This window comes from Scyliorhinus torazame, chromosome 8, assembly GCF_047496885.1.
Source record: "Scyliorhinus torazame isolate Kashiwa2021f chromosome 8, sScyTor2.1, whole genome shotgun sequence".
NCBI classification, from domain to species: Eukaryota; Metazoa; Chordata; class Chondrichthyes; order Carcharhiniformes; family Scyliorhinidae; genus Scyliorhinus; species Scyliorhinus torazame.
The window spans coordinates 210,347,605-210,364,640 of NC_092714.1; the positions used below are offsets into that span (position 1 = coordinate 210,347,605).

The window sequence follows — 17,036 nt, forward strand, 5'->3', positions numbered from 1 at the left end:
CTGGATCATCTCCAGATTTCTGCCCTCCTGGAGGTTTCTCGTGCTTGGTTTTGGCCTGTTTCAATTTTACTGGCCTAATCTCAGCCTTTTTACATCCAGGCAACTTTCCGGGTGCCACCTTATCCCTGATCAATTATTTTGCCCCAGCGACATCTCTGAGCTTTTCCAGCCTTCTGCCACACTGAATCTTTTCAGAAATTGTTTGGATTGCTCAGCCTCTCCGGACTGTTCTGTCTTCTTGGGGCAGTGGTTGGGACTTCACCATGTAATTTCCCCACAATATAGCTAATTCCCTCATCTCCTTTTTTAATTCCCTCTCAGCTTCTTGAGCTTTTAACTTAATCTCCAGCATCTTGTTAGTGAGCCTGCTCTTCCCCTTGTTCTCTTTTCTGGAACTCTCTCGCCTCTCTCTCTTTCCTGGAACACTCTCTCTAGCCTCCTCCTTTCCAGCTCTACCAGCCGCTTGGTGTCTAGGTTAACGACCTTGAATACAGGTCTCCAATCATTTTTGGTTCTGATTCCTCTATCTGTTCTGGATAGGGACTGATGGGTAAATTCTCCAAACTTTTCTGGAGTACCTCTGGCTTTTTGCCCTCGGGAGGAACTTTTACCTGTATTTTTCTGGCTACAAACCTGAATTGACCCAGACTTAGGGAGGCCAAGGTTTCACCAGTTAATACTTCATTTTCTATACCCACCTTTGTGATATAATTTATTATGTTTCTCTACTGTGCAATTAAAAGATTTTGCTGCGCTATGTGTAATTGTGTTAAAATTAGTTCCAGCCACCAAAGTTTCCCTCTTTTGGCTTCCTCTTGACCCTTTTATCTCTAATTTGGCTCGCTTCTTAAATTGGACTCTTGTCAAGTTAAAATTGGATCAAACCTGGATGTGATTTTCCAATTTCTGTTACGGACAGGCAGGGGATTAATTTAAACAGCCCTGATTTCTCCTTTCATTACTTGACCGTAAATAGAAAGGTGCTTTGATTTCACATTTCCCCCATTATTAGGGGCGGTATATTTTCCCCAACTCTTCAATTTGGCGTGATCCAAACCTCTATTAATAATCCCATAGCAAACTCGGGATAAGATGAAATAAGGCAGTTGGTTTATTGTACACACACACAAGATGTGGGATGGGGTGTTCGCTACATCCACCCCTTTTTGCAGTCCTGTAATGAAAGAGGGATGAGGGAGAGAAAGGGGTAGAGAGCAAGGTCACGATAAAAAGTGTTATGGTTTCACGTGCATCCAGAGTCCAGAATCAACAGTCCAATGGCACATTCATAGAATCATAGAATTTACAGTGCAGAAGGAGGCCAATCCTTCAAAAGATAGCAGGCTGACTGCTGCAGGGTGATTCGTCTTTCCACAATGGGAGAAGACACACAGACAGAAGTTTTAATGTTCCAGTAGTTCACAGTGTAGATGAGGACCAGGTACTTTTAAACCAAGAGAGAGCTCAATCTGCTGCTATCTGTCAGATGGCAAAATGGTAGACCAGGGATTGACTGCTTGCCTTTAATCCTGCTTCTCTTCTGAGGTCAAACAATAACTGAAGATAAAATTCAGAAGCTGCATAATTACAGGAATTTAGATAGCTCAAATCTCAGTCCCGAGGCAGAATAGTTTCAGGTTTAGCGATTCAGCTATCAAGGGCCCTGGTTGAAACCCATTTTGGAGCAGGTAACGGTGGAGCCATTAGCACCATATTGGAGACGAGGAATCACAAACGGTTGCTTATTTCCATAGCTGTCTGGCGTAGACATCTCATCTGCTAATCCATGTGTTGGCTGGTCTGGAATGTTTATATGATGAAATGAGTGTTGCATTCTGTGGAGTCTGAGATATTCACCTTTGTTTGCTTTCATACAGCTCAGAAACTTCCAGAAGCTAGCATGTGATCAGTGGGAGCCATTTTACCAGCCCAAGAATTTTCATTTTTGAAAGCAGAAAAAAATAATTTTATAAAGTAGCCAGGCTGATGGAGATTAATATATTTCTTCCTGACTCCTGACCGGGACACCTGCAAGAGAGAGGACAGAGTTCCAGTACAGTGTTTGAGTGATATGCCTGCCATAGTTGAATACCTGAAGTGGAGGAAGTGAGAGATGGGTTTGAGGATGGCAGTATATGTAGGAGTGTGGAGATATAGTGGAGTATCTAGATGTTAGGCATGAGTCTTGAGTGCCAGGGAGTGCCACTGTGATTATGGCAGTTTGGTGCATTGAGCAGCTTGAGAGGTTGGTATTACGGTGGGCAGGTGATGTCATAAGAAAATGCATTCACTCACCTGAAGTCACCTTCTTGTGGCACTGCTGCTAAGTCCTCCGAGATTCCAGGAGTTGACTTTACAGGCCATCTGCTCCCACACATGTCTGAGTCCTTGGAGATCTCCTAGTTTCCTGTGATCCATGACATCTCTCCTCATTCCCAGCTGCTCCACTGACACCTTCAGTGCACATTCCTCACTTTGGGTTCTCTGTCTGCCCTGGTGTTCTATTTTAGTCAATGAGGAGCCCCAAAAAGGAGAGTCAAAAAGTTTATTTCCTACTCACGCTAGGAAACACAATAACAAAGTAAAAGTCCAAGTCCCAGCCGGGACCACCTGAGATGCCAGCTCCTTCCTGGTTTTATCTTGGGGAATTAACAAGCCCACTGTTGGGCCTCCATCCCTCAGCAGGGGAGTTCGTACTCCATGAGCCCCATGGGGAGATCAATCAGGTCGTACCAATGGACCTCATGGGGGTTATAACGTGTTCCACTTCCACAAATTTCCATTGCAGCAATTGTTTTATGCAGCTTCCATTTTAGAGACAACTGCCTTGTATAAGGTGACCAGTACACAATGTTGCTGGGGCCAATGTTGTGTACTGTTGCTGGCAATGTAAAGGAACCAAAACAGTGTTGAAAGCACACTAGCTAACACCACAAGAGAGTCATAGAGTCGTACAGCGCAGAAAAGGTCCTTCGGCCCATTGAGACTGCAGCGACAATAACTACCCCTAATTTCGCACTAATCCCACTTACCAGCACTTGTCCCACATCCTTGAATGTGATGGTTTCAAGTGTTTACCCAAGTGCTTTTTAAAGGTAGTGACGTTTCCAGCCTCCACTACCTTCCAAGACAGTGCATTCCAGATTCTCACCAACCTTTGAGTGAATTTTTTTTTTCTCAAACCTTCGGAATCTCCTGCCCCTCACCCTAAAACTGCGCCCCCTTGTGATTGGCCCCTCAACCAAGGGCAACAGCTGCTTCCTATTTACCCTGTCTAAACCCTTCATAATTTTACACACCTCAATCATATCCCCCCCCCCCCCCCCCCCCCCCCCCCCCGAGCCTTCCCTGCTCTAAACAAAACAATCCAAGCATATCCAGTCTCTCCTTATAGCTCAGATGCTCCATCCCAGGCAACATTGTGGTGAATCTCCTCTGTACCCCATCCAGTGCAATCACCTCCTTCCTGTAGTGAGGTGACCAGAACTGCCCACAGCACTGCAGTTAACCAATGTTCTGTACAGCTCCAACATAACCTCCTTGCTTTTATATTTGATGCCATGACTGACAAAGGCGTGTCCCATATGCCTTCTTAACTACTCTATTCACCTGCTTTCCTGCCGCCAAGGATCTGTGAACAAGTAACTCAAGATCCATCTGTTCTTCTGAGCTTCCCAGTGCCCTGCCATTCATTACATACTCCCTTATCCTGTTTCTTCTTCCAAAGTGCATCACCTCGCACTTATTGGAGTTTAATTCCATCTGCCACTGCTCTGTCCAATCCAGCTAGATCTCCCTGTAACCCATGACCCTCTTGTTCACTGTTAACCACCCGACCAATCTTGGTGTCATCTGCAAACTTACTTATCACCCCCCCCCCCCCCAACGTTCTTGTCTATATTATTGATATATATAAAAAACAATAAGGGACCCTCAATGAGTTACCCATGTGGGCCTTGTCAAAGGCTTTTCTAAAATCTACATCAACTGCACTTCCTTCATCCACACACTCGGTCATTTTAACAAAATGTTCTATCAAATTTCTTAGGCTTGACCTCCCTTTACAAAGTCATACTGACTATCCTCATTAACCCATGCCTTTCCAAGTGAAAATTGATTCTCTCCTTCAGAATTTTCTCCAATAGTTTCCCTACCACTGACGTGAGACTCATCGGTCTGTAATTTCCTGGTTTATCTCTACCACCCTTCTTGAAAAGTTGAACTTTAGCTATTCTCCAGTCCTCTGGCACGTCCCCCATGTCCAGAGAGGAATTAAAAACTTGCATCAGAACCCCTACAACTTCCTGCCTCGCCCTTCCCAAAGCAGTCTTGGATGCAATTCACCCGGGCCTACAGATTTATCTATTTTTTAAGCCCATTAAAGCCTCCAATGCCTCCTTACTTTCTATGTCAAAGTGCTCAAGGTCCTCACAGTCCCATTTCCGGAATTATGTACCTACATCCTCCTTCTGCTGAGTGAATACCAATGAGAAGTATTGATTTAACACCCTAGCAATATCTTGCAGCTTCACACACAGATTGCCCCCTTGGTCTTTCATGGGACCCTTATCTTTCCCTGGTTTACCTCTTCCCTTAATGTATTCATAGAATATCTTAGAGTTCTCCCTAATCTTATTGGCAAGTCCTTTTTCATGCCCCCTTTTTGCACTTTTAATTGCTTTCTTAAGTTCCTCTTGTACTTCTCATATTCCTCTTGACCATTATTTAGATGAAGTAAGTGCATGAACTTTGTGTCTTCCTCATGTCGACCTGGAGAGGTGTGAGCTGGATGTGAATTCCCGTCCCTGCATCCAAATAGTTTGGCAGATGAATTTCCAGGCCCACTACTCTTAAAGTTTATTTTAAGGATCTGATAGATTTTGTTTGTCGCTCCAATTATTTGAAGTAATTTCTTGGAATCACCAACTGAGGTCAGACCTCTACCTCACCTTGGATTGCCAATTGACTTGTTGTGGCAAGGTTTCACGTTCCGGGCAGTTTTGTAAGCAGCTTGGGAGGAAAATCATCAAAACACTAAAAAAAAATAATGGGAGTGACTGTCTGTTAAACGCAGCACCCGATATACCATTCCATTGCAATCAATAGATTTAAGTATGAGATGCTGTATATTGCTCGGGACTTTTCACAGTAACTTCATTGAAGCCTACTTGTGACAATTAACAATTATTATTATTACTGGTGGCAGATCTGCCACCACCCATTTTGCGCCACCAGCGGGTTGAATTTCTAACCCTTTATGCTTTATTCTCATTTTCTTTGAGCAATTTAGTTTATTAAAATACTGGAGATAGGTAAAATATTGGAATCGATACAGTGAAGAATCGTTCAATTGGGTAACAAAGAGTGCTATTTTTCCACTTGGCGTGGGAAGTCGTCAGTGCGTCATAAGGATAACTATGATGTCCAATCAATGATGGAGGCTTGCCAGGGGGGGTGGGGGGGGGAAGTGTGGTTAGAGACAGGCAGTCATGTGCTGAAACCTCCAAGATAACGTCTAACCAGAGTTTGCAACCCTATGACCAAGTGGTTCTTCTTCATGTAAAATGATAAACAGTGAATGTTATCAGATTGAGCAACAGTGACGGCAATCGCAGCCACAAAACTAGATAACAATTGGAAGTGGTAATCCCGCTTTAACCAAGAGACACAGATGACAAGTATGATTCTTGTTGCTGCTTCAAATGAACTCAACTTAGTCTGTCAGCTCAGTGCACCAGTTTGTGTCCTTACCCAGTTTTCCAGTAGGGGAGCTAGACATACATTTGAACTATTTGGAAAACAAGTAATTTTGGCAGCTGAGGCTCTCTTAACAGTGAGTGCAGCCACAGAATCATGGATGCAACACTGTAGCCCCAATTTTCCAAAGCGTGTTCACAACAAAACTCAGCACTGGAATTAAAGCCTCGCACCGTTACTCATAATGTTCCTAAAACAGATATATTTCAAAGGATCATTTCTATAATACTAAACTCCAAGTATCTAAACAGACAACTCCAGAACAAATCAGTAGGATATGTTTTTACATATATGTTTATACTTCTAAAGTCTATTAAAGAGTAAGGTATGCAGAAATTAGAATGATTTTCCTGACCATCCCAGGTAAAAGGGAAAAAACATAAGCTCTGGTTAAAAAGTAAAAACAGATGTTTGATTAACGGCATGCAGCTGATAGCATACTGGAAACATTATACAGACTCAGCATACAGTTAATTTAAGAACTAGTTTAACAGTTCCAGAGTTAGCTCAATGCCCCGCAGGAAATAGGTGAAAAAATAGAGCTTATCCTCTACAGGAACAGAATGTTGGATCGGCAGCAGTACAGAAAGTTTATGTTTGTTACCAACCTTATAATTGCTTCTTGGAATTTTCCTTCTTGATAATATTGCTGATTACCACTCCTCAGATAATCTTCTATCAGCAGCATGCAGATTGCTGCCTTACGTAGTTCTTGAAAACAGTGTGAAAAAACTGTGGTGCGTTAAGTCGTATGTGACCTCAGAAGCAATCAACATCAGGACATTATACAGAGGTGAGCAGAGCAATTTTCAAAAAGCATGTTGAGAAACGTAAATAGCTTGTGTAGGAGACCTGTAAATTTGGCTTTGATGACAATTATTACACTCTTTGGAACAGTTACTACACATTTACTACACAGAAAATAATTATTGTTGTCAAAGAGGCTGGATTAATTGTGATATGAAATTCTGTCTCAGGGCAGAGTTTGCAAATAATGGTTGCTTCGTAGTCTTGCACTCTAAATATCATTCAGCTCTTGAAGCTAGCCGGCACAGTTTAGCTGCAGTATTTTGTTCCACAAAATGCTCCTGAAAACTTCAAATGCTTTCTTTTTCTTAACACAATATATGATGATCTGCACAGTTGTTTCAAAGAGCTAGCAGATATGAAGGACAGAATGGTCTTCTTCTGCTCTGTAGGTTTCTCTTATTCTAGGATTGTTTCCACTTGCTACTGTAAAATATTTGTGTCATTCCAAACATGAATATGGACTTTTGTGATGTTGTTAACCTTTTTGCAATACACTTGCAGCATAAGAGTTAATAATAATTTATGCAGTCATTTGCACATCACATTTATTCACTGTATTTAATTAATAAAGGAGATGTGTGCCATTTGTATCACTGCTATCCGGTATCCTTCTGAAATAGAAGAAGATTAATGTCAGTTCATTGGTCACCAACATTCCTTCTCTCAAATATCAGCTTCTCTGCTGTAGTGTGCATTCAACTTACTCAGCAAAACATCACATGAGGCAATAATAAAACATACACCAGCATTCACTACCAGATGTGTGCAAATTGCTACTTTCTAATGTGTTTCTTGTAGATTAGTAAAGCAACCTCGTGATAATATAAAAATAAATTGAACTCTAAAAAAAATCTCTTTGCTTTTTGAAGGATTTTTGGACTAATAAAAGTCATTTTATAAGTTACAACATTGTCTCAATATATAGGTGTGCTTAACTAATATTGTCCTTGTCAGAGTTTTGATCAATCCAAAGCATTTTTGTGTTTAGTTCATGTTGCACTATGTATTGGAGAACATATGATGGGGAATGGTTAAAATGCTTCAGAATGCTGTCACCATACAAGACTCTGTTCATATAGTCTTCAATATAATGTGATGCTGCACTTTCACCTGCATGTCCCGAGGGTATGGGAGACATTATAACAAGGCAGGCACTTTATTTTCTTCCATGGTGTGCAAAACTATTAGTTTATGCAAGTGTGAAAGGATTTATGATCAGAGAATCATTTAATATTAAGACATAAAGGCAAAGGCTTGTTGCTGTTATGATTGTTGTAGGATTCAGTTAACTCTTTAAACTCTGAGTGGACAGGTTTTGAGGTTGACACTATCAGTTGAACCGCATGATTATCTATAATAAGCACATTATCTTACCTGGCTCATAACTTTCATTCAATAGTTTTCATGTATAATTAATTTTAATGAACAAAACACCATGCAGACTGCCAATCTGATGGGCTGACAACCATAGAACCATAGAATTCCTACAGTGAAAAAGGAGGCCATTCAGCCCAACAAGTCTGCACTGACCCCTACCTCAGCCAGTCGAGAGTCTCTTCACTGGTGTACCTCTCGGGAGCTTGTTTCCATGTAGTTGACAGCAGTGGTTGTTTTGACATCTTCTGCCATTTTGAGGAGGTTAAGAACATCACAGGCATCCCTGCTTAAGAGGGAAAAGGATTGGTTTTGGATGTCATGCAAAATTTTTGAATAATTGCTTGTGGCCATAGCAGAATGGTTCTTGGTTCATGCTTATGACCATAAGTCAAATTCCTCCAGGGCTATTGAGTGATTTGTCTGTTATTTGTAGTCAGAGGTCTTTCATCCATGGTACCTTGTCCAAGAGGACCTTAACACTGGCTCCCATGTTTAATTTGAAATTCATGAGATGACTGTGGTGGCTTAGAAACACTCTGGGGGCTTCCAGTAGTAACAAAGGGGTTTATTAACGAAAGGCAAAGGCTGGTAATTATATAGGTACAGAAGACAATAGGCTGGGTCTTCTCTCTCCAGCTCCGGGGCCTACACTGGATGGGCCCCTGCTCCCAGCACCCTTTGTACATTCCCTATAGCCAGGGTTCGCATGCTCCTGCATGATTGGTCCCAAGCTGGTCATGTGGTCAGCCAGGCCCACCCCCTTAAAGGGGCCATGCTACCACATCCGTACACCCCTCAAGTCCCTTATTACATTTCACACAATAACTATATACATGATAAAAGGCATAAGGGGAAAGAGAGTTCATCATAGAGTCAATCAGTCCCAGGATCTTTGAGTCCTTCCGGATCCCTGTAGCCACCCGGAGGGCTCAACATCCTTCCAATTAGTCAAGTTGTCAGCAGCCGGTAACAATTCAGGAAGCCCCCCCCCCGCCGGGCTCCTCAAATGGTTAATGTACATTTTGACAGTCTTTCCATTTACATTCACCACATATGACATAGGCCCTGACTGGACACCATCCATCTGGCTAACCAGAGCCGGCTCCGAAACAAAGTTGTGAACCAAAACAGGAATGATCTGTCACGCTCCCGAATTTACAGTGCACAAGAGCTGTTAAAGTGTGGCTATGAAGGCTGAGATGGATTTTTCAGGGTCCCTAACTGCAAAGTTAAAGTTATAATGTTGGAAGATAATTGAGGGCCTAGGATTAAAATGTTTGACCAACTTGACTATCTAATTAGATGTTTCTGAGTCAGGTACCTCTGGGGACATGAGGTTTCCAATTAAATCATAAGTTAGGGACCAACAAACTGTCAGAATTATGACCATCTGTTTATCTTCCCATGTGATCTCATTTGCGGTGAATAAATGCAGAGCCGTTCAATATACTGGCTCAAATCTTCCGCCCCTTGATCAAATGGGTCTAATTTACTGATGATAGGCATTTTCACTCACGTTTTAATAGTTCCTGACTCTCGTTGATTCTTCTTTCTCTTTCCAATTGCTCCTTCATTCCCCCCTCAAATCATAATATACAGCAGTTTATGATCGAATCTTTTACCTTGGGCACGATTCAACCAGAAAAACCCATGCCAGCCGACCTTCGCGACATGCGCCATGTTCACTTACCTTTAATGCGAAAGGGAAGCCTGCTTGGCCCTCAGGATATCACTTGTATCAGATTCAAAGGCGGAGAGGGCAATGCGCACATCATGTGCAGCCTTCAGCCAGTTTCTTTGTGCCATCTTCACCTTTATGAAAATGGAAAATCCAAGGGCAATTGCAACAAAAAGCTTGTTTTACTCAGCACTGGTTACATCCTGGGAGATGCTACTCCAGAATGCTGATAGCCTCATGGGCTTTTGGAGTATTTGCAAGGCGATATCACAGGTCAGGTATGTTTCAAACACTAGCTTTCGGAGCACTGCTCCTTCCTCAGGTGAATGAAGAGGTATGTTTCAGAAACATATATATAGACAAATTCAAAGGTGCAAGACAATGCTAGGATTCCTACCAACTGTCCTGGCTTGAGACAATTCACACCTCGTTAACCTGAGGTTACCCCTATCTCTGGATCTGTAAAGACTTAATTACCTGCAAATGCTCGCATTCTAAGCATTGTCCGGTATCTTTGAATCTGTCTATATATGTGTTTCTGGAACATACCTCTTCATTCACCTGAGGAAGGAGCAGTGCTCCGAAAGCTAGTGTTTGAAACAAACCTGTTGGACTTTAACCTGGTGTTGTAAGACTTGTTACTGTGCTCACCCCAGTCCAACACTGGCATCTCCACATCAGGTCAGGTATAGCAGCGTAGTCTTTTAATTTGGAGTCAGCTGTAAGTTAATAACTGACTAGGATCTCAACCTCAAAAGGAATTTTTCACCCATCACTTCTCTTTTAAAATCTGAAACTCTCAAATTTTCCAGTTATTCTCTGCATTTAATACATATGGACATTGCTTCCTTATTTGCATTGGCACAATTGACAAAACTATACCTCAAGAAATTTTCTTTATACTGCTTTGTTCCCAATTTCAGTTTTTTCTTTGTTGGCTGTTCACCAGAGGCTTGAATCTTTGTACAGAGCTAACACTAGCACTGCTTTGTCCTGCTGTGGACTCTCCTGTGCAGCTTTCTCCAGCAGATTCAGTTGTGAGATCCTAGCCTGTTTGTGTCTCTGGCTCTCTCTTCCTTATAACAAAATGATCGATATCCAGTTCTTCACAGACCTGCTTGCTTGTAGCTAGAAAATAGAGAAACCTCTCCTCCGTGATTTTGCGCCAAAAGCACGAACGTGCAGGGTGTGTGATGTCAGTGTATGTGCGGGCGCATGACCTGCTTTCTGCCACCGCTTCTGGCCGGAAGACTGCATCATTCCATTTAAAAGCCAATCCCGGCTGGCATTCTCAATTTAAAAGCACTGCTCCTTCCTCAGGTCCAACGCCGGCATCTCCACATCATGACTAACATTGAGAGCTGTACAAATCTGTTGACCTCTGTTGGCCCTCACACTTTTGAAGGCATAGACCAGCAGAGATTGGAATAGATCTGAGAGGAATTTAATACTGGTTATGGCCTTTGTGGCACTCTGAATGGCCACCCAGAATGACTGGGTTGGGATGACAGGAAGTAATCTCTGTTTCTTCTGGCATTTTTCATTTATTGGAAAAGGCAGAGCAGATTATATGGCCTCTGAGAATGACCTCAGTGGTTATTCGCAGGAGCATTGCAGGGACATCAGGAGCTTCATTCTCTGATAGGTCATTCCTAGAGTTAAGTTATAAATCCTGGTATGCCAGGTACGTCATGATTAAGCAGCACTCATTGCTGGAGCGAAGTCGGGGTTGCTGGAGCGCAGTCGGAGGAGGGTGGGTTGGCGTTGCCAAACTTCTGCAATTACTACTGGGCAGCTAATACAGCCATGATTAGGTAGTGGGTAATGGGGGAGGGGTCGGCATGGGAGTGGATGGAGGCGGCGTCATGCAAAGACACCAGTTTGGGAGCACTGATAACGGCACCTCTTCCATTCTCGCCGGCCCGATACTCCACAGGTCTGGTGGTGGTGGCGGCTCTGAGAATCTGGGGGCAATGGAGAAGATATAAGGGGCGGGATTCTCCCATTTGGCGGCAGAGTGTCCACGCCGTCGGAAACGCCGTCGCATTTCACGACGGCGTGAACGGGCCGCTGGGTGTACCGATCCTGGCCCCTACAGGGGGCCAGCACGGCGCTGGAGCGGTTCACGCCGCTCCAGCCTCCCATCCCGGCGTGAACTGTGCGCTGCAGGATCAACGTATGCGCAGTGGCTCCAGCGTCAATGAGGACATACGCAGTGGCACTGGTGCCAACCCGCGCATGCGCGGTGGCCTCCCTCAACGCGCAGGCCCTGATGCAACATGGCGCAGGAGTTCAGGGGCCGGCGCATAAGAAAATAGGCCCGGGGAACGAGAATCTAACCCGCCGATCGGTCGGCCCCGATCGCGGGCCAGGCCCCATTGGAGGCCCCCCCCCGGGTCGGAGCCCCCCTCCCCCTCCACAGGCAGCCCCCCGACCCTGCGCGCAGAGTTCCCGCCGGCTGCGACCAGGTGTGGACGGCGCCGGTGGGACTCTGTCTTTTTAGAGTGGCCGCTCGGCCCATTCGGGCCAGAGAATCGGCGTCCCGGCCGCGTAGAGCAGCCCGCGACCGGCGCCGCGCTAAACGTGCTGCGCCAATGGCGCCGATTCTCTGCTCCACGGAGAATTGCATGCCGGCGTCAGGGCGGCGTGGCGCGGTTGCGGGGATTCTCCAGCCCAGCGCGGGGCTGGGAGAATCCCGCCCAAGAGAGTGGAAGGAGCATCGGTTTGGACCCTGATTTATAATAATCATCGGTTTGTACCGGGTAGGCTAGATGGTGGGTTCCGGAGTTGGCAAAGGGCAGGAATTAGAAGGATGGGGGATCTATTTATAGACGGGAGCTTTCCCAGCTTGAAAGCCTTGGAGGATAAATTTAAATTGCCAGCAGGGAATGTGTTTAGGTATTTGCAGGTGCGAGACTTCGTGAGAAAACAGGTGCCGGCCTTTCCGCTGCTGCCGTCATGGGGGATACAGGATAGAGTAGTTTCTGGTACCTGGGTGGGAGAGGGGAAGGTTTCAGATATTTACCAGGAGCTTTCGGATGCGGAGGAAACTCCGGTGGAGGAGCTTAAGGGCAAGTGGGAGGGCGAGCTAGGAGGAGAGATGGAGGCGGGTCTATGGGCGGATGCCCTCAGCAGGGTTAATGCCTCCTCATCATGTGCCAGGCTTAGCCTGATACAATTTAAGGTAGTCCACCGGGCACACATGACAGTGGCTACGATGAGCAGGTTTTCCGGGGTAGAAGATAGGTGTGCGAGGTGCGCAGGAAGCCCAGCAAATCATGTCCATAAGTTTTGGGCATGCCCGAAGCTTGGAGGGTTTTGGCAGGGTTTTGCTAAGGCAATGTCCACGGTGCTAAAAACACGGGTGGTGCCGGGTCCAGAGGTAGCGATCTTTGGAGTGTCGGAAGAGCCGGGAGTTCAGAGGGTGAAAGAGGCTGACGTCTTGGCCTTTGCCTCCCTGGTAGCCCGAAGACGGATCTTGTTAATGTGGAGGGACTCGAAGCCCCCGAGTGTTGAGACCTGGGTTAGTGACATGGTTGGGTTTCTCAGTCTCGAGAAGATGAAGTTCGCCTTAAGAGGGTCAATGGTCGGGTTCACCCGGAGGCGGCAGCCGTTTGTCGACTGTCTCGGGGAAAATTAAAATGTCAGCAGATGCAGTATTCCAAGGGGGACGGGACGGATTGTTGTTTTATGGTTGGGGTGTGTGAAGATTGAGATGGGGGGGAAATGTTTATTGTACCATATTGATGTCATTGTCTATGTTATTTTTATAAAAATTTTCAAATACCATAATAAAAAAATATATTTTTAAAAAATGATTAAGCAGCACTCAAGGATGGAGTGGGGTGGATTGGAGGGAGGGAGTGGTCGTGGGGATAGCGTTGGCATGTTCTTCAGAGCAAAATCTGTCATAGCTAGGCATGATCTGAGATTGTTGTTAGCTGTACGTTACAATGATATGCTTCCATCAGGAAGGAGTTATTTGTTCTAAAATATGCCTTGTATGGCTTTAAATCCCCGCATTGATGAGCGTACGGTTCATTGGACACCTCATGAGCATGGCTTCCGCATCACTCTGGGGTTGTTCTGCCTGCTTATTTCTGTTCCCATCTAATAATAATAATAATTGCTTATCGTCACAAGTAGGCTTCAATGAAGTTACTGTGAAAAGCCCCTAGTCGTCACATTCCAGCGCCTGTTCGGGGAGGCTGGTACGAAAATATTGTTTTCTAGAGCATTGTTTTTCTGAATTTGTTCATTTCTTGCTGTCCACTTTTGCCAATCACCATCCCCTCGACTCTTCAACCAATGGGAATGGACTCTCTCTATCTACTGTATCCAGACCCCTCACGATTTTGGACACCTCTATCAAACATCCCTTCAGCCTTTTCTTCTCTATGGAGAACAATGCCAGCTTCACCAACCTATTTGCATAACTGAAGTCTCTGATCATTGAAACCATTCTCATAAATCTTTTTTGAGCCCTTTGAAATGCTTTCACATCCTTCCTAAAATGTGGTACCCATAATTGTCATGACATACATCAGCATATCATGGTGCAATCACACACACACTGACACACTGATGGACATACAGTAGGACCAACCAGCATACACAACATCGCAGCCAATCACCAGTGAGAGCACACGCACTATAAAGACAGGGGTCACCAGAGTTCCCGCTCATCCTAGCAGCAGCCAGCTCAGAGCACAGAGCTCGCAACCTGCCTCTCAGACATTCACCATGTGCTGAGTGCCTCGCCTAGATAGTGATAGGACAGGGTCCACAGATAAACTGGTAATGCACGTACCCAAGCTTACAGTATGTTATTACAGTTGAGTAGTTAATAAAATAGAGTTACACCATCTCCAGCTGTGTTGACCTGTTTGTAGACCAGAACACCCAACACGACAATAATTAGACACAATTTCCATCTTGAGTGTTAGCAAGGGCTATCTTGGAAGTTGCAGGCCTGAAGTCACATCTCGTGGTAAAGATTTTGCACTTTATAGGAAGATTTCAATGTAGTTTCCATGGAAAAAATTCCACCAGTGGATAATTAAGTTTTATGAGAAGAATTCAACTTAAATAAATAATTATCACATTGACCACTTTAATAGTCCAGTCGTGGCACATCTACTCTGGTGTACACTGCCTAAATTCCTCCACCTGTGTACCAACTTTAAAACATTCTCAAAACTCATCTATTCAACAAACCTTTACTTCAACTCCCTTCATTTTTGAAGAATACCTTGTTCAAAATCCTTTCTTCCTTTGACCTATTTTTGCCTTCTGATTTTAAATGAAGTTAAGTCCATCAAGTAAATTGAAAGGCATACTCAGGCCTCTTGTTTTGCCTTTATTTCAATACTACTAGGATTACATTTTTAGCAAAATTAGGATTACATTTTTTGCAAACAGGTTACAGTCAATTTTAGGCAAAAGATTTCCAATCATAGCATAGCTTTCATCAAATCATCTCTTTTCATCCATTGAAATCTCCCAGATTGGTTTTGAATTTGTGCATCGCCTTAATGTATATGGTGCATCATTCTCTTTGGCATGTGTGCCACCTTCAGTAGTCTCAGTAGCTTCCAGCTTTGGCCTGCGGTAAATTAACTTTCAAGCTTCCACTGTAATCAATTTCTGAGAGTGATCAGTACTTTTATCTCCTGCCAATTAAATCACACATACAATATCATGGGCGGGATTCTCCCCTACCCGGCGGGGCGGGGGGTCATGGCGCCGAGGAGTGGCATGAACCACTCCTGCATCGGGCCGCCCCAAAGGTGCGGAATCCTCCGCACCTTCAGGGGTTAGGCCGACCTCAGAGTGGTTTGCGCCGCGCCGGCCAGCGGGGAAGGGGCTTGGCGCCACGCCAACCGACGGCGGAGGGCCTCCGGCGTCCGGCACAAGTTGGCGCATGTGCAGGAGCGGCAGCATGTGCTGGCATCATCCCAGTGCATGTGCAGAGGGCTTTGTCTCCACACCGGCCATGGCGGACCGCTACAGCCGCCGATGCGGAAGAATAGAGGGCCCCCACGGCACAGGCCCGCCCGTGGATCGGTGGACCTCAATCGCGGGCCATGCCACCATGGGGGCACCTCCCGGAGCCAGATCCCCCCGAGCCCTCCCGAGGACCCCGGAGTCTGCCCGCGCCGCCAGGTCCCGCCGGTAAGGACCTACTCTAATTTACGCTGGCGGGACCGGCAAAAAAACGGGCGGCCACTCCTCACGGGCTGGAGAATCGCCGGGGGTGGGGGGGGCGCCGTCAGCGGCCGCCGACCGGCGCGGTGCGATTCCTGCCCCCGCCAAATCCCCGGCGCCGGAGAATTCGGCAGCCGGCGGGGGCGGGATTCACACCACCCACCCGCCCCCCCCCCCCCCCCCCCCCCCGGCGATTCTCCGACCCGGCGGGGGTTCGGTCTCAACTGTCCTTTTTGTTAATTTTCACCATAACTCCTTCCATGCCTTTCCTCAACCTCTTTGAATATTTTTAACATTAGATATTCTACATAACGCAAATTGTTTTCAATAATCAGTAAGAGGCCTCTTAGAGAGTGCAATGTATTTCTATCCCCCACATCCTACCTTCACAGGCAGTAAACAGAAAATAAATGGCAACTATTAGGACATACGATAAACACCTGAATCTCTCTCATCAATTTTACTCTTCATTGAAGATTCAAAACTTTGTAAATATAACCCTAGTAATAAAAATAAAAATGGTCACCAATAAGGATTGTTAATACACATTGATAGATTATTTTCATAAAAATCAGTAACATATTTAAGGTAGTATTTATATTTGAGGGTATGTAAATGACTTAATACTCAATCAAACAAAAAAATTAACTGTAAGGGATACTATCCCCACATGGCCTGAACTTCCTTGGAGTTATCAGATCAGTGTCAGATTGCCACTCCATGCCCAATTTGTTTTTGACACTATCTTGATTGATCCTCCGATTCATGCCGGGCGAGATCCAGGCAGTCAGCAGATCCATGGGTTCCAGCGTCGAAGTGCAGGAGAGTTGAAATGAAGAGGCCACGTCTCCTTTTTTTTACAGGAACAGCTACTGTAAACCTGGTAGTTCAAAAGACCATTGAAACCTAAAGTTCCTTTGCAGGTCAGTGAGCAAGTAAGGTAGGTGGATAAAATGTAGGGGCGGAGGGCATCAGAGGTGGGGGTTGAGGAGGATCAGAGGTCGGGCTGGGGATTGAATGTTGGGGTGGAGATCGGAGGTCAGTGGATCAGAGGTCAGGATGGGGAGATTGGAGATCAGGAGTGGGGGGGATTGGAGGATGCAGGGTTGGGATGGAAGTCAAAGGGGCGTGTTGGGCTTCAGGGGGGAGGGTGGGCCTCAGGTCAGGTCGGGTCAAGGTAGGTGGGGGAGCACGCAGTTGGGACTCG

At 45.3% G+C, this 17,036-nt stretch overlaps 1 protein-coding gene and 1 long non-coding RNA gene across 2 annotated transcripts in view; one reads left to right on the plus strand and one right to left on the minus strand.

The window, feature by feature from the left end:
* Positions 1-1,096: 1,096 nt before the first annotated feature.
* Positions 1,097-6,464, minus strand: LOC140428356 (uncharacterized). Its single transcript, XR_011948750.1, has 3 exons — positions 6,366-6,464; positions 2,296-2,501; positions 1,097-2,028 (listed from the first exon to the last, which is right to left on the minus strand). It is a non-coding gene; the product is annotated as an uncharacterized lncRNA (long non-coding RNA).
* Positions 6,281-17,036, plus strand: part of ripor3 (RIPOR family member 3) — a 412,703-nt gene continuing 401,947 nt past the window's right edge. Inside the window, exon 1 of the mRNA XM_072514737.1 lies at positions 6,281-6,550. The gene's annotated coding sequence lies outside the window, so the exon portion shown is untranslated. The remainder of the gene's footprint in view (positions 6,551-17,036) is intronic.